The 23,223-nt window shown below is 41.6% G+C and overlaps 1 long non-coding RNA gene across 3 annotated transcripts in view; it reads right to left on the bottom strand.

Moving 5' to 3' along the window:
- Nucleotides 1-23,223, bottom strand: part of LOC117807145 — a 153,940-nt gene that overhangs the window by 89,197 nt on the left and 41,520 nt on the right. Inside the window, exons 2-4 of one of the 3 annotated variants that reach the window (XR_004629916.1) lie at nt 10,579-10,700; nt 3,409-3,491; nt 968-2,207 (exon numbers count right to left, since the gene is read on the bottom strand). This is a non-coding gene — a long non-coding RNA (uncharacterized LOC117807145). Of the gene's footprint in view, nt 1-967; nt 2,208-3,408; nt 3,492-10,578; nt 10,701-23,223 lie in introns of those variants that run through there. The other 2 variants (XR_004629914.1, XR_004629915.1) reach the window with 2 other exon arrangements.

The raw sequence follows: 23,223 nt of genomic DNA on the forward strand, positions 1-23,223 counted from the left end.
CAAGGCTGAAGAAGTCTGGATTTGGAAGGATATTTGTAGTTGTGCTTGGCAGACAAAGCTGGCTTGTTACGAGTCTGTAAGACCTAGTGTTTGAAAGACTACACTTTTAAGTTTATCTCATTTTTAAACACGATTTCTCGGCTGATGAGCCTGTGATTCAAATTCACACCAGTATTGGACAATGTCAGCATCCACTTTTAAGGAAATATATTTTCTGAAGCAAAGAAATTGCAATAATAAACAAAAATGTGGCCTTTATACTTTTATACTCTTAAACTTCCCCAAAATAAGGAAGCCCTGGAAAGCATAATAAGTAACAAAAAGGCAGACTGAGATGTACTAGAAAGAACCGAGAGTCCTGATTGAATACGTCTCCCCCTCAAGGCAAAAGAACAGCCGTCACGACCTAACTACATCATTTTAGTCTGAATACATTTGTCTGGCCACACGGTTTCTTGCACACATGCCCCTGGTTACGTTGTCTCCTTTTGCAAGACTTCCCACAGATTCTGTGCGTAACTCAATCTGTCGACAATCAATAGGCTGCCCAGAGCCTCCTGAATAAATACATGATTTAATTATTTGAAAAACGCCCCTATACAGCCTCTTTTTTCATCTCATCCGAGGAGGACATCTAAAGCAGAAGCAGTCAGGTTTGGCATCAATGCAGAGGTGCTCCAAATGTTTTCAAATTAAATGAATTCAGAATAATGTACTTTTAGAACACTTAAACCACTGCTCTCACTTTAATAAATGTTACTAGTAACAATTTATCACTACTGGTGGTATATATTTGAGCCAGAGTGGGAGAAGCAGGTGTTTCTTCTTTTTCTAAGTTGGAGGGTCCCACCATTAGCTTTAGGACACCCTCATCCTCTGTTCCCCACTCTGCAGCCTTGCTTCACCTCCTCTCTCCTATAGAAGGCCTGCTGCTACTCTTCCCTCCCTCCCTCCTCTCCCTCCTCCACCTCCTCTTGGGCTTTTGATCAAAGCTGGCCTCTCTGCCACAGCTGCCCATCGGGGGGCTCCTCACCCTCACCTACAACAACACAGCCTGCTGGGCGCCCCTCTCTCATGCACACACATGGGTGCAAACACAGGGGCAAACGCAGGAACCCACACGCAGATTCACACACAGATCAAACCTCCCACTAGTCAAAAAAAAAAGTTATTGATGTCTACCAAAACAGGAAGTAGGATGTTTTAAATTCAAGAAATGTTGCTTATTTTGCAAGTGTATGAGAAAAGAGAAGAGAAGGAGAAAGAACAGCAGGTAGAGAGCATAGTTATGGGTTCACAATTTCACACATGTTCATATGTGTTATTATCAAGTGAAAGAGATGGGGCATGTTATCCAGAGTAAATGCTATGCTTTGACTGAGCAAACACATTATGTGCTGGGAGCTGCATTTCCCACATACAAGCAAATACCAGAACGAACAGGCGGCACAGCTTGCTTACATGTGTAGGACTGTACTTAGTTCCACCTGTAAGCTTTTATCTGAAGGCCTAGTGCCCGAGTTACTTCCTCTTTTGTACTTGACCTCAAAACTCCTCTCACTGGCATGTGTACCTCCAATTACAGCCATAAGAAACACTTAACTCTTCTTTTCAGATGCACAGAGATCCTTGCAAGACAATTTTTTATCAACGTATTTTCTCTGAGGGAACAAATGTTTGTTGACTTCTTTTTTGTCTTTCTTGTTGGTTACTCTTTGAAACTTCATTGCTCCTTTCCAGAACTGGAAGTAATCCTGTTGAAACATCTGGTGATGACTCAGGCTGCATATCAGATACACTTCACATGTGATTCATTATCCTGAGGTTGGTCTGTCCCGGGCAAATTGGACTTTGTATATTTTCAGACGGTCCCATACATATACATGGGACCCGGCTGTGATGACACATCGGCCCGATGAAAGTGTTTCCAGTGTTTGTGTCCCGGTTCAAAGGGGTTGATGGGTACCTCCGCTGGTGATGTGACACAGGAAGCACCTTGGGCCAATCCTCTCCACCCCTCACCTGCGGCCCCCAGAGCCCCACGTCCCCATGTTACCCTACTTCCCCGCAACACTGGGGTCAATTAACTAATTAAGTGCCAATTACAGCAGTAACTGCCTCCCCGAGGTTGTGAGGTGGCAGTGAGGCAAGGCGTAGAGCAAGTGGCCATAGGCGTGACCCAGAATAAGTTCAAAAGGGTTTTATTCCTGAAAACACAATGACAAAGAAGAAGGTTGGACACTGCAGGGTTAGGGAGTGACTTCAGTATATTTAACATGCTGCCATTACACATTGAAAGATCTCAGAACATCCAAAGAAAATCAATTAAAACTACTGTGTTTGTCAAAATGTACAGCATGTTGCATAACGTAAATCTGCAACTTAGAAAGCTGAATTATAATTGATCATATATTTTTCTTTACCTGCCACACACACACAGAAAAAAAAAAAGAATTATACTTGGTGTTATACTGACTAAGAAGATGTCTGGGCTACTCCTAAAGTTGTTGCATCAGACAGTGCCAGCACATTTAGAAATAAGCGGGAAGTCTGTGACAGTAAATAAACTATTCTTATCTTGGTAAAATTGGAGTATTCTGACAGCCTAAACCCAGGCGTCCTCACACTCGCAAGATAAAACACAGTAAGAATTACTTCTAAATATTCAACCTAAGTCTGGCTGTGTTATCCCTCTTATAGACACAACTACTGGTAACACCTCAAGCCCTGTGCGGACTACACTATTCTCTCTGTGTGCAAGTCTTTTTTTCCTCCCACACACCCCTGCTGCTAGCTCAGACTGTGCTTAAGCGGTCAAAGTTGAAGGGGGTATAAAGTCAATGAGGTAAAAAGCATAGAGTGCGATATCCATAACTCTTCAGAGGGGTGGATGTACAGGATGAAGGGCGGATACATAAGTAGCAGTGCATGTCCATGTTAAGCTCAAATGTTTCCCATGTAGAGTTGAGGTCAATTTGCCTTCAGTTTACTCAGTTTACTCAGTTTACTGTGTAACTTAAAACTGCAATTCATTAAATGATAACATACACTTCATTCAGACGTACTTCCTCAAAGGTTAGTGCAGCAATTTTATGGTTATTTCAAACTTTAATTTTCAAGAAAATCTTCCTGTTAGGTTGACTTAGATGTGAATTAAATCTTGCTGCCTTGCAAAGGGGAAACTACCCCCCTGGAAAAAGGATTTCCTTTTGGAAAACCTAATTCAAATCCCTTTTGTTACTTATACATCCCTCAGAGCAGATGTCATCCAACTTCACTCCAGTGCCTGCTCCGAGTGTGCCTGTGTGCGAGTTAGCCTTGGCCCTGCTCACTCCCCACAGGCACAGTTATTGGACATTTTTCCTTCACATTTAGGACCAACAGGCTGCATCCCGGGCTCCCCCTCACCCTGTGTTTACCCAGGCCAGACGCCCACCTCCCTTTCAGCAGGTTCACACGGAGTTCTGGGGTTTCTACTGGCCGAGTGAGGCCTGTGTCAAGAAATCACATCATCATTATGGCAGAGAGGGGAGCAACATCACTGCAAAAAAAAAAGCAGGGCATCTAAAAGCAGAGCTCTCTCAACTTTCCATTCAGCGGGCAAACAAGCAGCTTCACAGAAGGTGGGAGGAATGCAGGGAGGACAGCCAGCAAGAAAACGTCGGGCGAAATGTATCAGAGCAAAAATATTGTCTGAGGCTTGCAGTGACAAATGAAGATTTTTTTGCTGAGTGAGGAGGTTAGGCTATGAGATGTAATCTATCTCACCTTTTAGGCATTTTAGTGAGGCTGAGGATAATTAATATGAGGCAAAAGTTTTCATAAGCTCTGTGGCTTCCAAGGCATTCATACAAATGTTATGTGAGACAGGAGGAGAGGGAAAGAGACACCATGGGAGCGAAGACAGCGAGGAGGAGCGACAGAGAGGAGGAAGATGAGGAGTCTGTCTGAATCCAGGAAAATACAAGACAACAACGCAACATAAGTGACTGCAACTGTTGGGCATTATCATCCTTCTGCTTGGCCAGAAATTCCTGCAATGCAGAAAAGCATGCATAGATATACACACACAAATGGACAATTCAAGGAATGCTGACAGCAACTGCTCCTTGTGCGCCTTCAGTGTTGAGTGGGAATCTAAGGAATGGTTCCAGGAGGAATTTCAGATATCTGAGGCTATCTTTCACTTTCCTCCTGGTGAAGGAATTTAAGCTCATACTGTTTTGCGAAAGCACTGAACATCTGAGACTCATTCATCAACCAACACAGCTTGTGCGTTACCCTGATTCAATGCTACAACTGCGCTTAAAGCAAGAACAAATGCTCCTGTACTACATGCAGGAATACAGCAGGTCGCAGGTTAACACTTAAACCAGCAGCCTTTAGTGAAATATTACCCTCCTGCCTCCAACTCCGCTCTCTCTCTCTCTCTCTCTGTCTGTGTGTCTCTATCTCTCATCTCTCCTTTGCTGAATGTTTCTTCTGGCACTCAGCTCCCCTGTCTGTGTGCATCAACAAACACAAGAGGAGGAACCAGCAACTGTATTAACAGATGGCCAGAGTCAATAAAACACACACAAATCAAGTGTTGGACACATCTGCTGCACGTAGAGTCTGACTAATCTTTCTGTGTGGTTCGACCAGGAGTGATGGAATCATAGCAGCCTGGCCAGATTAGAGGGGATGGGGCAGATCACCCAGGGGACTGCAAGCAGCTTTGTGAAGGATCGTAGAAAGGAGATAGAGGATGATAGAGGCCAGGGGGATATGTTTAAATCAAATTAAGTCAGTTTTGTGGTTAAAAGCCAGAAATGAATGTCCTATCATGTGTCTATTGCGTACTAATGAGATACTTATTAAAAGTAAAGCAACACCCTAACTTAAAGGATTTCATGTTAGCTGTTACATCGTTTTTTTAACATGTCATATAACAATCTATCTCAAAGATGTGAGGTGTTTAACTCAGAATGAATACAAAGAAATGTATTCAATGAATTAAGAATTCAACTACTTATATCAGTTTGAAGTGTGCCGATCACATACATTAATTTCCCCACCCTGCTCTACTTAATTTACTTAGTTTAAAAAATTAGAGTTTCTCTTATAGCAATTTCAGTCTGGGAAATACCTCCAATGCTGCTGAAAATGTGGTCTTAACATATACAGTCTGCCCTTCCCTGTACCAAATGTACAATGGTTTCCAAAAGTTGGACTTTGTCCTATAAAAAATACCTACAACAATATAACTTTATTCTCTCACCAGTATGCAGCAAGGAAGAAAAGCCAGCCCAACGCTGCTCGAGCAGAGGGTAACATTAGAAAGCAGCTAAATTGCAGATCTCAGTTTCTCACCACTATGAATTTTAAGGCTGTGTTTTACAATTAAGTGTTGAAATTATATTAAAAAACAGTCAGAACTTAGAGTAAAGCAGTTTTTCAGTAAACAGTTTCTAAAAGACAGACAGCCAAGCTATGCTAAGGTAAGCTTGGAATGCTTTTACGTTAGGACTCTTACAGATTACTCTGCAAATCCTTATAACAATGATAGCAGTAATAGAATAGAATAGAATAGAATAGAATAGAATAGAATAGAATAGAATGTACTTCATTCATCCCCCAAGGGGGAAATTCAGGTGTCTGTCATCTCATCTCTCATTGGCTAGAGAGTTATGAAGCCTAATGGCTGCAGGGATGAATGATTTTCTGTATCCCTCAGTCCTGCAGTGCAGTAGAGCCGTCCACTGCCGCTGTTTCTCTGGTCCACAAAAAGTTGTGAAGTGGATGATCTGTGTAATTTAGAATGGCCTCTAGCTTCTTCTGTGTGTATCTCTCCACCAAAGCCCCCAGTCAGTCCAACCTGGTTCCAATCACAGTGCCAGCTCTTTTCACTAGTTTGTCCAATCGCCTCACATCCGTGTGTTTTAGACTGCTTCCCCAGCAGACTGTAGCATAGAATAACACACTTGCCACCACAGATTGATAAAACATCTGCATAAAAGGCTGGTGGTATGAAGAAATCTTTGTTTAAAAAAAAGGGCAAGGTTGATAACTGATGCTAGATGGCCATGATCTTTGGGTACTCAAGTGGCACTGCATTGGAAAGAGACATGACTCTTCAGTGGAAATCGTTGCATGGGCTCAAACTCCCTTCCAAAAGCCTTTGTCTGTGAAGTTTTTCACTGCATCCACAAGTGCAGGTTAAAACTGTACCATGCAAAGAGAAAACCACATCCAGAAATGGATCATGGCTCGAGCCCATTTAAGATGGACAGAGGTGAAGTGGAAACCTGTCACCAAATGTGATCTGATACCAAAATGTAACATTCTCGGAAATCTTGAATACTGCATCCTCCACTCCAAAAGGGGGAGGGACCACCAAGCTTATTATCAGCAACTTGTCTCATGTTGAAAACACGGGCGCATCATGAACATAAAAAATGTGATGAAGGAGACCCCAAACTGTTGAGCATCTGAAATCTTACATCGGGAATAGTACAACATAACCTTTCAAAACTCCAGAAACTGGTCTCATCAGTTCCCAGATATTTAATGAATGTTGTTATAAGGAGAGGTGATGCAACACAATGATAAACAGGCCTCTGTTCTGAATATTTATAAACATGTTGCTGGCATCAAATTTAAAATGAGAATATGTTTTCTTGAAACAAAAAAACTCTGTTTCATTCCTGAACGGTGAATGGAGTGCATGTTCTCTTTCCCTCTCCTTGAACAACTCACTTTGACTTCTTCATCAAGAGCTTAGATAGATGCGCAGCAAGGTTTTGAAGTGCGGAAAAGGTATGGATATGGCAAGATATGTTCAAGGGAGATTTGTTTTTTCTTTTTAATATGGGTTTACATGAGGTCCTTGTCAGTAGCAAGTGTATTAGCTACAGGGATGTCACTCAGCTTGGCCCCTTTGTAAAGAAACGGGCCATAATATCAGTGCACTGCAGGTGGAAGAACACATTTGTGCTGTTTCCGAGAATAGTGCAAAAATGAACAGGCTGTCTAATGCCAAAGAAAAGCTCTAAAATATTATAAATAGAGTGTACACTTACAGCAAGAATAGTGCTTTGGTGTGAGTTTGTGAGAATTAGCTAAATTACGTGGTAGAGCTGACCCCGTCTGCAGCGGGTGATAGATTCTGTTCTGGTTCTCTAGCCACTTTCTCAATAAAGGGGCTGAGCTGACAGGCATCCCTTTGTGGCTAATACACTTACAGCATTAGCTAATTAAAGAGACAGTTATTTCTTTTGAAGTGGGTTTTTATGAGGTCCTTGTCAGAAGTATCTTCAACATGTTGTGTTCCAGCAGCAAAAAATATCTTACAGCCACAGGTGGAAAAAAGTGGCAGGTGTGCGTGTGCGTGTGCGTGCGTGCGTGCGTGCGTGCGTGCGTGCGTGCGTGCGTGCGTGCGTGCGTGCGTGCGTGCGTGTGTGCGTGCGTGTGTGCGTGCGTGTGTGTGCGCGCGCGCGTGCGTGCGCATGCGTGCATGTTCAGAAAACTGAGGGACAGAGTGAGCATGACAAGAGAGACGCTGTAGCGGTTATGAGCGTAAAGCGTTAATGAGCTAACTGACTGCCAAGCTAAACACTGAGTGACATTGGTCCATGTCATAATAATGAAGTGAAGTAGGCCTATTAATGGAGTAAATGGCCCCTGTCAGTACTGTTACATCCATTTTTAAATCAATAACTGCTGTATTAGTCTACTTAGACCTGCAGGCTTTGGTATTACATAAAAATGGTAGAACGATTTTTTAAAACTTGTTTAGGTTATTTATTTTTTGGTTTTTCAATATTCAGAATTAGTGTGTGTAAATGCATGATGCAAACACTAAGTATATAATTATTATTATTTAATTTTCATCCCCAAATTGACTAACAAAGCATTAAAGATCCATAGGGAAGCAAAAATATCCTTTAAATAAATGATTTAAGTGGAAGAGCAAGGCTAACATAATGGCAATTTTGTTGAACTATTCAGGACAATAAACTCACTTACTGTGTGCCAGAGTGAACTATTTGAGCTTCTGGGAGCAGAAAACAAAATACACATAAAAGACAGATAAAGAGAGGGAGACACGGGGAGGTATTAGAAATGAAGATCAAGGATCAATGAAATCTTTATTATCCCAGAGGGGCAGATTGACAGACTATAGAAAAGAACAATATACTAAATTGATTTAAGACGACAATGGCAATTAAATAGATATCATGTATAATAAATATCAAATTGAGCTGTTTAAAGGTGGCAGATGGGACAAAGGAGTTTTTCAGTCTGCTTGTCCTGCATGCAGGGAAGATGTATCTGCAGCCCTACAGAAGCAGCACATCTCAAATCATTTAAAGTACTGCCTGCAATTCTGATGTAGAAACAATTTAGAAAAAATTATATTCAGAGAATGTATGTTATATAACACAATAGAATCTATGGGTTTGAGATTGACCAAGCTACTGTGGGTTGTTTCAAATACATTTTAGGACACACAGTGTGTATTTTTATTATAAATTTGATCAAACTCAGGGTTTTCTTAGAGTCCTGGATTTAATAAGTTCATATGTCTTCTTAATAAAAGCATAACCACAGCAGTAACAGCTGCTGACATGTCCACCTCAGTGGTCTCCTGCGTCACTGGAAAGTCAAACATTACCAGTGAGATTTAATGGGGAATAAGCCATTATGGAGAGGCCAGCACTGCAGTGACTGGAGAGATGTGACGAGCCTGCTGATGATGACACTCAAGGTTAATGCTGTTAATCCTCCATTTGTCTGAAAACATATCAGACAAATAACGTACAGTAAAAACTGAATATGGGGGAGCCGGATGGAAAATAATGAACACTGACAAAAATAAAGCAGCAAACATCAAACAGATGTAATCAGATGAGGTCGATAAGCATTCGGGGCTCAGCTAATTCCCAACAAATTATCTAATCCAGATGTTGCACTCTCAGTGTAAACACAGTGCCCTGCAGAATCATAAAACAAATAAGCATGAAAAAGGTTTAAAGTTTCAAACGGAGCCTAACCCGGGACCGAGACCTTTCCACTTAAAAAAAAGAAAAGAAAAGAAAAGAAAAGTCCACACCACACACTCCCCCTTTGCTGCCTCCTTGAAACAGGAAAATGTAAATATGGTAATATTTAGCACGTGTTTTAAAACAGATCGGTTTTCTCAAGCAGAGAGAAGCAGAGGGAGAGAGAAGAGGAGAGGGAGAGAGAGAGAAAGGCAGACAGGGAGGAAAAGAAATAAAAGAAAAAAAAACTGGCCCACACACGTAAGAAGGCCTCCCTAGATTGTGTGTGTTCCAGTCTGTGCGATGTGGACGGGCTGCGGCTTCCTCTGTTTGCACACAGCTCCACCAAGAGCTCTGGCCTGGCGCTGATGGCCCTGACACGCTCCAAAACACCAAACTGGATCTGTCCCACTGTGAGTCTAGAGAGTCAACAACAACTTAACAAAAGGAAAACACCACTCCAACGGGTCGTATCATCCATCTGGGCACCACGGCCATTTTTCATGGAGAGAAAATAGGAGGAGGAAAGTAAAGGAGGGGGAGAGAGAGAGACAGAGAGAGAGAGAGAGAGAGCTGAGGGAGGAGCAGAAATGGAAACATATGGATGTGTTAAGGACCACCAGGGAAGGGAAACTTGTGCATTTTCGCATAAACCCTGATAAACTCCAAATATGTAATTACACGGGGTTTAGGGCTTGTCTGTTGCCGATTCATTCAGGAATTTCTGGTTACGTCTCTCTGAGAGTTGGGGTGTAACAGGGCTCTTTATCGTTCTCAAGTGGCAGATCTGCTCGGCTTTAGCGCGGCTGAGCCTTCCACACACACATACACACACACTCAGCTGCGGACCTGCTCAGTATGAGAGTGCCATTGTCCCCCCACCTCTTTAACAAGGCGGTGTGTGAAAGAAGAAAGCAGTCAAAAGAAATACCTCCAACTACATAAAAAGCTAAAGGAGTAGGGACCCTCGTAAAATACCTGCAGCACGTTTAAAGATTTCATCACGTCGCAATATTTATAGTTCTTCCAATTCCTTGTCAGTGTTTGTAGCCAATTTGTTGTGCTCCAATAAATAGACTGGCCTATTTATCAGCAGACCACATGGCAGCCATTTATAGCGGCTAACAAGAGGCAGATGTGTTTTGTATATGTTTTCACATGCAGGTTTGACGCGCTGACAGGCTGAGACAGATAGCTGAGATGTACAACCTCTGTCCTGACTGCAGCGCCGGCTGTAAACATCAGCTCTGATTAGACCGTGGAAAACACAAACATGCCTCTCGGTCATCCCTGAGCCGTATTTGTCTTCCCATGACAAAGGTCTAAGATTTCATGCACTGGCTGCATCGCTTTAACATGCACTGAGGGAGAGTGCACCTTTCTTTGCAGCCTGTGAGGCCTGTGCATGTGGATCTCTATCCCGGAGTGTAAACACAAACTCAAACAGCCTTATGTGTGCGCATTTAAAAGTGTCTATTTCTTAGTGCTTTCTCATGTTGTGTGTGTGCATGTTGTGTGAGTATGTGTGTGTGTGTGTCTGAGTGTTGCCAATTACCCCAGCTATAAATACAAGATCCCCATCCGTCACTGAGTTTCTGGGTGGCTGCAGCGCCGCCATAATTGGTTTCAGATGGTCACCGGGATCCTTCTCTTGCTGCTACAGTGCTGTCACACTGCCTGTGTGTGAGAGAGAGCCGCAGGGGAGAGCAGGGAAAAAAGATGAGTGACAGGAGTGAATAAATACAGAGCGAGCACAGGAATAAACAAGCAGACACTAAATGTTTCTTTTGTCCTGAAATTCTCCTCAGCTGGTGAGTGGTGAGTTAGAAAGGGGAAAATGACCTGTTAACTCTTTATGTGCTCATGGTAACATTTTGATGGGATTCTTTAAAATCAGCTGAGGTTAGAGACACTCTGTTTAGGTGAATGTGATGCATCATTTAAGGCAATTTTTTATTGATTATGAATGGATGTCAAAAAACTAAATTCCATATCTTCTGCTTATGTCAGATGAATACTTACACTGATATAAAACACAATATCATAATCAGATACCTTTTTATAGCTTTTAAATGACCTCATAGCTTAATAATAGTTAGACAATAACATTTAGTTGTAATACAACTTCTTAATGATATTCTCATAGTTGTTGAGCATTGGCTTTCATTCCAATCTGGCTTGATTACTATTTATCTGATGTGATGTTACTCGAGGATTTCAGTTGAACTGTGCTTCAGTGCTGTGTCTTTATCAGGCCCCTGAGGACACTTGATCAATGGACATATTAACAATGAATTAGCAGACTGGGCCTATCGATTCACAATGCAGAGGACGCTGTGACTCAGTGACAGCTGGTGAGTGGCTCAGTCTCAAAAGGTTGGATCGAAGAGGAATTACAAGCAACCTAAGCCAGGAACTGTGCCTCTAAATGTAGGGCATTATTGAAAGAAATGTAAGGTAGGTCTAGGTTATGTTGTGGGAAAAGAAAAAGGAGAGTGACCTTCAGATGACAATTAAATACAAAAACAAATCTATTTGACAAAGAAAATTATTTTTTATGAGGTAGTCTTATTTTTTAAATCTTTATTTGTTAAAATGTCTATAAGTGATAAGGAAGATAAATGCCCTACACACATTAGCTTGACAATATTACAGAATTATTTAAGATAGAATTTACACCTCAGAGACAAATCTTTCACAATCAAAATATCATTTTTTTTAACTGTCTGTTTTTAACTCTCCTATTTTCCTTGGGGTCAATTCGACCCCATTCAATGTTTAACGTCTCTAAATTAATATCAACATAATTCTTTTGGCTTCATATTTCATGATTTTCCTAATTCAATTGAGACAACTGGGAAAACGTAAAATTAAAATGTTGATATGTTCCAACTTCTTGTAAAAAATAAATTATGCATCGGTGTTCCTTGGGGTCAATTTGACCCCAGGCTGTTTTAGCTGCATAAGAAATATCAATATTTTACACACATGTTTTGGTTGTTTAGGATGATATTGAGCACACTATAACCAAGGACACTTCCGCATGTGACTGCAGGAGCTGAGATCAAACTGCCAACCTTTATATTGAGATATAATATTTCCAGCCACCATGTCTCTAAAGACATTCAATGATGTGTCCTGTGTCATATGTTTTCATAACATAGAAACAAGACAGGGCCGACGAGAGCATGACAAACTTGCAGCAGTTTGTTGTTCTGTTTCACAAATAAAGCCATTCTAAATGCTTTAAATTGTTTTTATGCTTTAAATATATTTTATTTAAAGGGATATTTAGGTAGTCAACAAAGAAACAAAGTACCTGACACATAAACCGGGGTAACAATCAGTTTCTGGAGGTTTAAATTGCTGGGGTCCAATTGACTCCAAGGATAAAAGATGTTAGTAAATTTGAGGGTAACAGGAGGGTTAAAGAAAAATAATCAAAAAAGCTTCTTCATAATAAACTCACTCCATGTTAATGTTTATGCTAACATAAGAAACACTGGTGTCATGTTTGAGATAGCCTAAAACACTTTTTAAAACTTCACTTGGTAGTCTAACCTTAAAAGAAAAAGAAGAGAACACCCTCAATATTGAAATTTCCTTCACTGTGAACCCTCAGGCCATTAAATGTTCTCACCCAAATGTTCTCACTACTACCAAATCCAGCTATCTTAACATTGCTCTTCACCTCGCACAGCATCTGTGTTGGCCATTGCTACCTGTTTTCCTCATGGCCGTGGGAAAGCAGTCAGGAGGACTTGCAGTGTTTTTTTCCTCTTCTATCTCTCTTTCTATGCTTCATGTTAACGTAGAGGCAGCTCACTAATTATTACAGACATTTCTAGCCGGCCAAGCCAAAAGCATGCGGACACGCAGGAATCCACCACCGTTATAAATCCATTAAATCCCTCTCATTAGAGCATGAGCCTGATCGCTGCGAGGCGGGACACACAGTGGGGCGCGTGCTGTTTCTCACACCGGGTGTCGCCATGCTCCTTCTGCCGCAGTCATTACTGGCTCGCTGTGGCTCTAATTGGCTCACTTTGTTGACAAGAAAAACAACAACACAACTTAGGCACAACAACATGGATATGCTCATTTCACCGCTTGTGTAACTCTAAGAGAGGCTATCGAGTACACAGAGGAAGACAGACCATGTCTTAAGAAAGATAAAAGTAAAGCGATAAAAAATATTACAGTAAAGTGCTATCAGTAAGATTTTGAAATTTTCACCAACTTTCATGAATTTCACTCAATAAAAAGTTGTGTAGTTTTGTAACATTAAAAGTAAAGAAATAGCCATGAATTAACCCTATGAAGTGAAGTATTTCAAATTTTCCACCAAGGGCAGTATAACTCTAAATATGCACAAATGATTGTACACGTACCTCAAGGTTGTAGAAAAAAGCTGAGAGGTAAGTCACAAAAGGTAAAGCACAGTTAAATACAAACATATAGTAAACTATGACTCACACGCACATCAAACCCTCCATTACTGTAGCACTATGTCCCAGCAGGTACATGCCGAGAGGCACAGAACACCCTAGAAAGGTCACCAGTATATCACATGGCTACAAATAAAAACAAAAAACTATTTTATTCTTGGATAAACACAGCAGTTTTTATTATTAATTTGATAAACACCTAACCTATCCAGCCGTAGGCTACATGACGCTTTCAAGGGACCTATAACTGAAGGAATTTCTTTACAAGCAGCAATCTTAGCAAGGGCCAGTTCAGTGGAAAGCTATTTTACAATATATTCTATTTCCTATAATATAGTATGACACACTCTTATTTTTATTGTTTAACTGGAAAGCAAGTGAAAATGGAAGCTAAAATAACAAACCCCAAGCTCTTGCCAGGGGAAATTTATGGCAATCCAAAACATCCAGCAGGATCGCTTGCTCCATTTTAAATAGGAAAAGTGAGTTGTTTCTATAATACAGTGCAGCCCCAAACTTGATTTACACACAGGTCCATAAATCACTGTGACATTTTCAACTGTGTCAGCTGAATCCTGTTTTTCACGGTGTACTCTACACTGTCTGTCAACAAGTGATACGTCTGTGTCGGAGGGGATTAAGACATCGGAGCCATGCAAGGCTGAATATTTGGCTTTTTTGTGTTAAACAACTGGAGGAAAGTGTTGAGCAAAGACGGCGGGAGTTCAAATGGAGGAGGTCGATAGAGGAGAAATACTGAGCAGAAACAAGGGGAGACACTGCTGGAAGATGGCGAGAGGGGGGAAGAGGAAAAGTGAAAGGAGGAAGAAGATAGGGAGGTGAAGGAGAGGACAGCAGGCACATCAGGAGGAGAGCTGAGAGGAGCGGAGGCCACGACGTGGAGAGCAGGCCCTTGTGAAAATGGAGATGTACTAAACCTTTGCTAACCTGGATCGCCCAAGATAAAATATTTATATATGCTATTGTGTGACGAAGCACCAGGCTGAGTAGAGCCTTAATTTGTTTTTCTCCGGGGTAAATTAATTCCCTCCCCATCATCAGTGGAGTGAACCCGTAGTGATTACTGCTCCGTCTCCTTCTGGCTCCTCCTGCAACAAGCACTCCAGAGATTTTAATGGTCAAAGTCCAACTTACAATTATACTTCATCTGCTCCATACATTTCCATGGATTAAAGGTGAAGCAGGAACACTTAAGGGAGATGATCCCTCATTGCCTCCTCTTTTTTTCCTGTCACTTAATCTCCCATCAGCCCTTTCTTCCCTTGAGTTCAATCTCATCTTGTGTGTGATTGTGAAAACTATTCACAACAATAAAACATAACTGATCTGACAAGTGTAGACAGTCAAATGTTTACCCTTTAGATGTATGCGACAATATGCACCAAGTGGGTATTTATATGGAAAATATAGATCATTATTAGTGGTGTATATATGTGGTCATCTCATTCTTTGAATAGATGTATGAACAGGATCAACAAAGAGAAGATGACATCTGTGTATGCTAACCGTATGTAAATCACATAGACAAAGCACAGAGTGTGAACAACATTTGCAGCCCAGCAAGCATCAACACTGATTGTCATGCTATTATAGCCAAATAGCAACACTTGGTCGCCGGTCGACAGGGCATAATCATGTGTGACTAACAGCGATGGAGAGAGCGCTACAAAGGGAAGGCGAGATGGTGGAGGTACAGGCTCTTTGTCTCCTCTGCCATCTTCCTCGGCTCTGAGTAGCCTGGAGGAGCGAACACAACGGGAGATGATAAAAAGATGGAAGCCACTCAAAGTTCAAGGCGGAGGTGCCCTTTCATCTATTTCAAGACAATCATGTTGGGTTCTACATGTACATTACTGCAAACTACCAATCTTTGCTTTCTGCAGACAGAGTGACAGGAAGGGAGAAGTGAAGAGGTGGTGGCACAGCGAACTCCAGCATAATACTTTTCTGGACTTAACTTTGGTGGGTTTAGCTGCGGGGAAATATGTCAGATATACGTTCATAAGAGAGCAGATTTTTGTATCAATGCAGTCCTGCCTTATCTTCCTGGAAATAGACATTTAAAGATACATGAAGCCACCTTCTCATCAATGAAATGAAATTTAAGGTAATAGTCTCGGTTGATTGCTGAAAGTCAAAGAGTCAAAAGTGATATGTAAGCTGAAACATGGTAATTTAGTACATCATTTATTTTACACTACAGTTGGTTTATTTCATATCTAATGATGATTTGTGGATGTGATTCATTTCTACTGTGTTACTGTTCAGCTAGGAACAATGTCTATATAAGCTTCTGTGGTTTAACAAAGTGTGTGTTGCAGACTTTAAAGCCTACAGGTAGATATTTCACACAGTCTATGAAGATATAAGTATTTACAGACTTTAGGACTCTTTAACCATAGACTGTATAAATAATGGACAGAGTATCCATGACGTCACCCATCTATTGCTGAAGCACTGTTTTGAAGCTAATGGGCGGCAGTAGCCGTAATTGAAATGCTGAACTGAATCGAATTGCTGTTGAGCTAGTGTGAGGTAAAGAGACGGGCTTTGAGCCTCCACGCCAACAGCTACAGTGTCCCCGCCTGTCAGTCAAGTCATCTGTGCCTCTCATAATGGAAAACTTGTAATTTTAATATCTTCGAAATTACTGCGAAAAAATTCACCACCGTACAGTGTGTGCCGATCGAGAAATGAGCTATCCAGACTACACTCGTTTTTTGTGCCAGGCTGTAAACATGTTTATTTCTGCTGTAAAGATCAGCTTTTTTGAATTTGTGTGATATGGTTTCCAATACTTCCGGGTCCAGACTCAAGCGGACACTTGTGGAACAGCAGTTTTTAACACTTCTGCATTGGCTTCAAATCTCCTTTCCCTCGTTCAACAGCTCACCTGTTTCCAGCTGCATGCGCCGGAGCTGTCATTGGTTAATCAGCAGCAGCTGTCATCCAATAACTCAGTGGCATGCCCCTATCAACTACCTACACCTACATCAACTTTCTGCTGTTTTTTTAAATGTGTCTCTCTCTCCAGCTAAAACTTCTTGCATTGGTGGTGCGCACCCCTCCACCTCCCCATCTCCACCTGGTCTCCGCAAAGTCTTCAATTCCTGGAATTCATCAACCACCACCACCAGTGTCTGGACTCTTGGGGGATTTCTTCTGCTGCCAAATTCACACATCCTACACTCACAAAATTATCCCCATAGAGTCCTTACGCCAAAGATTTCTGTCAAGTTTCATTATTCATTAAGTTGCAATAAATAACATTTAATCTTCAAACTGTGTCTCTCTGATTGAACTAAATTTAACATAAAACTGTTGCAGGAGGAATGAGTTTCCTTTGGTGTTGGTTGTGATTTACTCTTGTAAAAATAAAGTGCAGGTACACAAAACTTGCAGAACATGTCTCTCCACGTTAGGATGTTCTCATTTAAAAAGTAAAGTTAGTTGCTTGCTCCTGTGAAGAGCTTTTAATCTGTACCAACATTAGTTTCCCCTGTGGACAAAGTGGCATTTACCATCCATACATTATTTTGTCTTGTCTAAGTAGTGTTTTTAAAAACAAAAAAAAAACTCACATCACTCTTTAAGAATCTCTGCAAGGTAAACGTAAAAAAGATTATGTTCTATTTTTCAGGTATTACCATTTCAGACAAATAACTGGGTGGAATGAAACAGCCTTGATGCCGATGGTCTAACTTGCTTTTGTTGAACATACTGATGCATCTGTATTAGTTTCAGGCTGTTTCATAATAGTCTTGCCTAGAGCCATCATACCTCACAGGCAGAAGGAAAGGAGGAAGTGGTGTTTCAACAACATGGATGAGTCAGTCTGTCCAGTAGTCAGTCAGACATCAGGCCAGTCAAGGAGCCAAAAAGGTCCACCACAGCTTGTCTTCAACATTACCTTTATGCATTTTCTCAGCCATGGTGGGCCGCCCACAGCAGCAAGAAAATTACAAGAGCTTAGCCCAATTTCCTCTCATCGGGTGAGCATGTAAGGAGCTGTTTTGATGCTGCTACATGCACCAGAACCACAACTGGAACTGATGGACAATTAACCTGAACTGTAATTAAACCCACTGAGCACTGCTGCTGAATTGTCATTGGAGAAGCATTGTTGTCCTGTGTTACTCATTCTGAGTGGGCCTTGGAAAGGCCATCTTAACCCCTAAGGAGAGTTTTATTTTTGCTTCCAGAAACGTTCATGTCTCGTCTTTTGATCTTTCAGTCAACCACCCACTCATCAGATAATCGGTCAAACACAGAGTCAGCCAGCGCAGCAGGCGGGTGATCAGACAGGACTCAGAGTCAAGTTAAAAGCTGTTCCTGCCACGCAGTCTGATAATAACGTATGCATTACAGCCGTTCAGTTCAGCAGCAGCCTGCGGTTTAATGAACGAAACCCAAGCTCCCTGTTAAACAAACAGGCCCAACCTGTGAAGAAAACCTCCACATCACCCTTTCTTCATGTCTCATTAAAACGGCTTGGACATGTAGAACGAGCCAGACTCAATGGCCGCCTTCCATTTCTTTAATCTTTCAATTACAGTTACCGCTGCTATTCTGCATATTTGTCTAAGGAAACATTAGAAGTTGCTGCTGATGGGATTTGCCCTTTTTAAGCCTGTGGATGAATGACCTAATTGATTCTTCATGACACCAATACAGAAGAGGAAGACTGTCTGATTTCAAGATTACAGATAACTGATATGCGCTTTTTCACTCTGTCTGTCTCGGTCTTCTTTTGCACTCAACCTTTTCTTCTGCTTAAAACTCCTGCTGGGAGTACGGAGGGTTTTATTTCCCTCCACGTAGACTTCGAAGCAGTGTTTTGGTGCCTTTTTGAAAAATAAATGAGGCTTAGTTTCGCTATTTTCCTGGCTACACACGCTGTCTTTTTAACTACTGGGAACACTTGAATTACACCTACAGTATTGCAGTTCAAATTGCTTTGCCACTCCAGTCTGCACACAAGTAGAAAACAATCGCTCAATACTGTGAGGTCAAGCTAGAAAGCAAAAAGAGCATCACCTTTCCTTGCCTTAACCTTTGAAATAACCAGGCGATTCACAGCTTACTTTATGCTGGTTGTCAGGGAAAAAGCAAAGAAAAAGTTCCCAGCAGACCCTACAGAGAGAGGATTTTCAAATGTTTAGGAAACAGATGGAGAGAGGAGAGAGTTCGTCTGGTCATGTGTTGAAAAAGTCAAACCCGTTCTCTCCACCCGCCCCCTTACTGTGTGCTTTGCCCCAGCTGCCTATCAAAAACTAATATCCTCAAATTTAACGCTGGTGTTGTCCTTTGAAATTAGAAAGAATCTGTGTCTAATGCAATAAGCCAAACCTGGCTGCTGTGAACTCTAACCTCCTTCCCCTGATTTCATCTCCCTCCCTTTATCCTCCATCCTCCCTGTCCAGTCTGCGCTGCTAAGACCAAGAGGGAGACCCAGGATTTAGAGACCTACAGCACACACCCCTTCTCCCCTTCCCTTCTGCTGCACAAACCCTCCTCATCCATCCCCTGCTTCCATCTCTAGCCATTTTTAAATACAGTAACACAATCTTAGGGAAAGCTGATATAATCTTTTCTAAACTATAAAAGTCAGTCACCCACAGAAACATCTGCACGGTCAAATTTAAAACAAACTGTCAAGGAGTCCGGTGTCCCCATAAAGAGGGAGCAGAGCAGGAGGAGAGGTAAGGAGGGGGGAGGAGGGGGTGGAAAATACAGAGAGGGGGAATGATTTTTAGAAAGATGTTTTAGTGCTTTCCATTTGGCCTCAACTTAACACAAGCCTCCCTCAGGCCATCCGGATGCTAGGTGGGTAAAGCTAACTCTCCACTGATGCTACCAGTCTTTTTTATGGCTGTTAGAATTACAAAGTGGTTGTCACTGTTTTACTGTCTGTTGACACCTGAGACGGCCCAATACGTGAAAGCCTTCATGGTTGAAATCTTAACAGGCTGACAGCAATGAAAGAAGTACTTAAACCAATCATCTAAATAAATGTGCAGTGGCAAAGCTGCAACGTGATAAAAACAATCGACAGTGAAAGTGAACACTAGGACTGGGAGCTATCTAAAATAAAAGTGTTTTATTCTTAATAATCTGTCCAGGTTCAGAAATAATTATTGAAGCTTGTGTTCTGATTTGCAAATATATGTCTCTTTCCCTCCTCACTCGGGGTTAGGCCCTGACAAAGAAGACACTGGATGCAGATTTTGAACAAGGGAAAAGAACATTCATTCACAAAAATGGGTCCTGAAATAGGTTAGCAAGAGAAAACTGACATAAAAATAAACCAACTGCAAAATAATTCAGTTCCATTTTACTGATCTCATAGACAAACAGGGGAAAGGTACAGGGGTATACCTGCCAGGTGTACTGATTAATTTATCCCTATCAGCTTTTTTGGCCCCTGATCTCGTTCTGATTTTTAATATTGAATATCTGCCGATGCCGGGTCCCCATCTGATACTTTTGTTTACCTAGATAATAGTTGCACAAGAGATAAGAGAGTTGAGATGCACACATTTTTTTTCCATTAACAAAAATAAGTAATACAAAAATAGCTAAGTCTTGTGTTTATTCCAGTCAAATTAATCCAGCCAGAATTGTTGTAAAACTTTATCTGTTTTACAAAAGCTGCTGCATGAGACCCACGAAACTGGTGTGCATGCATTACAGCACGCTTAAATCCGAGGCTGCTCTGAACGCACCTCTCACGAGACAGTGCGTGATTCACAACGGCAGCATCCAGCTGTGAGATGGAGAACGTAAATATTGGGAGTGACAGCGAGATGGAAACACGCCTGGTTGCTTGCCACTAGCTATGGAGTGACATGCCAGTACAGAGAACGGCAGGATGCTAATGCTAATATAACTGACGGTCCTGTGATTGGTTAATTTCGCCGTTTTGAACCATATGTTCCTGGAGAGCAACGGTAGGGTGTGTAAAGCATATGTTTTTTTTCTGTAATGTGTCTGGCTGTGCACATGTGAGTTCTACAATTAAATGTAAATGGCTGGAGTTCTACATCAATGTCCCATTTATTATTTTCTCATTATGTATACACAGTTAAGCAAACTTATAACGCTCAATTACACTCATGCCTTCAGCTACAAATTGTGTTCAATGACAGCTGACGTAAATGATCGGAAGAGATGATCCTCTCAAATCCCAATCACTGAATAATTAAAAAACATCCAGATCCACTCTGATCCAATAGTTGAGATCAGGATCGGGACATCTCTACTGATTAAAATAACTTTTTCAGATAAAAAGCCTGCTCCTTGTTGTCATTACTGTCTGACTCGTTTGTGGGGGCTAAATGGACAAGTCCACAGTTAGCACAAAGGAGGGAGGGTCAGAATAGAATCTGTAGTTATTGTTTTTTTGTTAAACTTACAGACAACGTGTCTCTCAACTCTGCAGCCTTTGACATGATGTGGCAATCATTTCTGTCCTACCTATCGGGACTGACCTAAGATCGCTATATTTGTACATGTGTTAGTTTATGTGATGTATCTATACTTCATTAGAAATTAATATTGATGTATCCTGTTAGAGCAGGTTTTCTTTTGTCTATGTTTTCATTATTTAGGTATGTTAGTGTGTATGTGTACTTGTTTCCGTTTGCCCCCCTCTGTTATTTTTTCTGTATTTGTGTTACTTGCTTATACATTGAAAATTTATAAATAAAGTATTTAAAAAATTAAAAAATCCGCAACAGTATTTAATGACTGTTTTCCCGTTTTCTCTTGTTTCTCTAGTCTTTATGAATTTACTGGGGATCTTGCATTTTTCCTCTCTTGGGATTGGTGTTTCAAAGACCTTAAGAGTCAATCATCATAATAGAACCATGCCAGGTAAATACACAGGTTACCATTATGTAATTGCAGAGGTTAGCAGGCTATGCCTCCACCCTTTCACCTCATTAGATAATCAATTATGCTATTCATGTTCTACTTTTTCTGATTTTCAGTACACAACATAAAAGATGTGATGATACATTTTGATATATGAAATCAGATACTAAGAGACTGTTCTGTCAGATGGCAGACTGCATGTCAGTCATATAAAAAATATACTGAATTGACCACACAACTGTAAAAAAAAAAAAAAAAAAAAAAAAAAGAAGTAGAAATCAGAATGGACATATTGTTATTCATCTCAAGGCCTCAAATGAAAACTGGCCTCTACAGAAGGCATTATCCTGGAGTGAGTATAGCACAATCCAACACACTTCAGTCCAATTCCCATGGGTTTTTAGGTTAGAATGCCACTGAAGTACACGCTGAACAGGGGGGCACAGTGCCTGCTCCGCTCTGCCCCGTCTGTTTGGAGCTGAGTGTTGGATTGCTTTAATTGATTTAATGGGAGAGCATGGAGTCACAGTGGGAGACGGGGAACACAGGATGCTCTCGGGAAGTCAAGTGTGTTGCGCCACCTCAACTCGATCTTAGACAGCCCGTGTCAGCAAGCAGAAACAGTCGATGGTGATGATACATATGGCTGCAGGCGACTCGTACACACAAGCAGAAAGAGAGTGAATTTCTCTATCATGTATAAACACAGGCAAATTCACATACACTTGTTCCCAACCTAGAACATCATGCTCCCTGCTAATGGTTTGAATAACAGCCAGAGTGGCATGATGAGGCCTTAGCCAGCTGTGTGTGTATGTGTGTGTGTGTGTGTGTGTGTGTGTGTGTGTGTGTGTGTGTGTGTGTGTGTGTGTGTGTGTGTGTGTGTGTGTGTGTGTTTCACTCAGAGCGGGGGACACAGTGACAGCAGCCTGTGCTAATGCCACCCTGAATGGTGTGTCTAATTACTTGGCCCAGAGATAGCTTTTAGCTAAATCACCCCGCCTTCTGAAGAGCCTGTATCAACAGTGACAAGAGCCTGGACAATTACATTAGCCCTCTCCCCATCCACCAGGTCCAGCGCTAACAATCAGTGTGATTTGCAGCCGCTTCATTGTTGTCGTCCCTCTCTCCATGACAATGATGTTTTCCCTGCTGGAGAGACGGATAGAGAAGGATGGAGAGTCAAAGAGAGGGACGGAGAACAAGGGACAGATTGCAAACAGAGAAAAATGGTGTGGAGAGAAAGTGGAGAAGAGGGCGATATGAGGAGAGAGAGAAATAGAGAGGGAGAGAGTTGTCAGTAGAGGGCTTACTTATGTTAATGTTTTCCCTGCGAGTGTGTTGGCAGCAGTAGAGAGCTGGGTAAACCTGGGTGACAGAAGCAAGTGGAGTGAGCGGGTGACACTTTAATTGATACTGGAGAGGGGTCTTCTCACTGGATTGCCCAACAGCCCACAGTGCCAAACTCAACCACACTCACACGCATAAAACCACATTACAACGAGTACAGTAGCCGCCCACAGAATGCACCCATAAGCCAAAAGCTCCAAATCACATTAGAGCCGACGCAGAAGTTTCATTCAGCTCTACTTAGTGGCTCTTACATTTGCCAACTATAAAGTAAGTAAATGCAGAATAATGCTTCCAAAGAGGTCCTTTACCTCAAAATACTGAACATTCCTTCTCTTTATTTTCCCTTTTTCTCACTGCCAGTCCTCCTCACTTACGCGCATGACTTTGCACACCCAAACTCTGAAAATAAAGTTGACATAACAGTCACAAGGGAGTAACTTCACGATATATGAAAAGGTGGTCTGATGGAGCACAGGAAGACACAAAGTCAAAGGGTCAGGAGT

The sequence above is a fragment of the Notolabrus celidotus genome, chromosome 2, assembly GCF_009762535.1.
Source record: "Notolabrus celidotus isolate fNotCel1 chromosome 2, fNotCel1.pri, whole genome shotgun sequence".
In the NCBI taxonomy this organism is placed as follows: domain Eukaryota; kingdom Metazoa; phylum Chordata; class Actinopteri; order Labriformes; family Labridae; genus Notolabrus; species Notolabrus celidotus.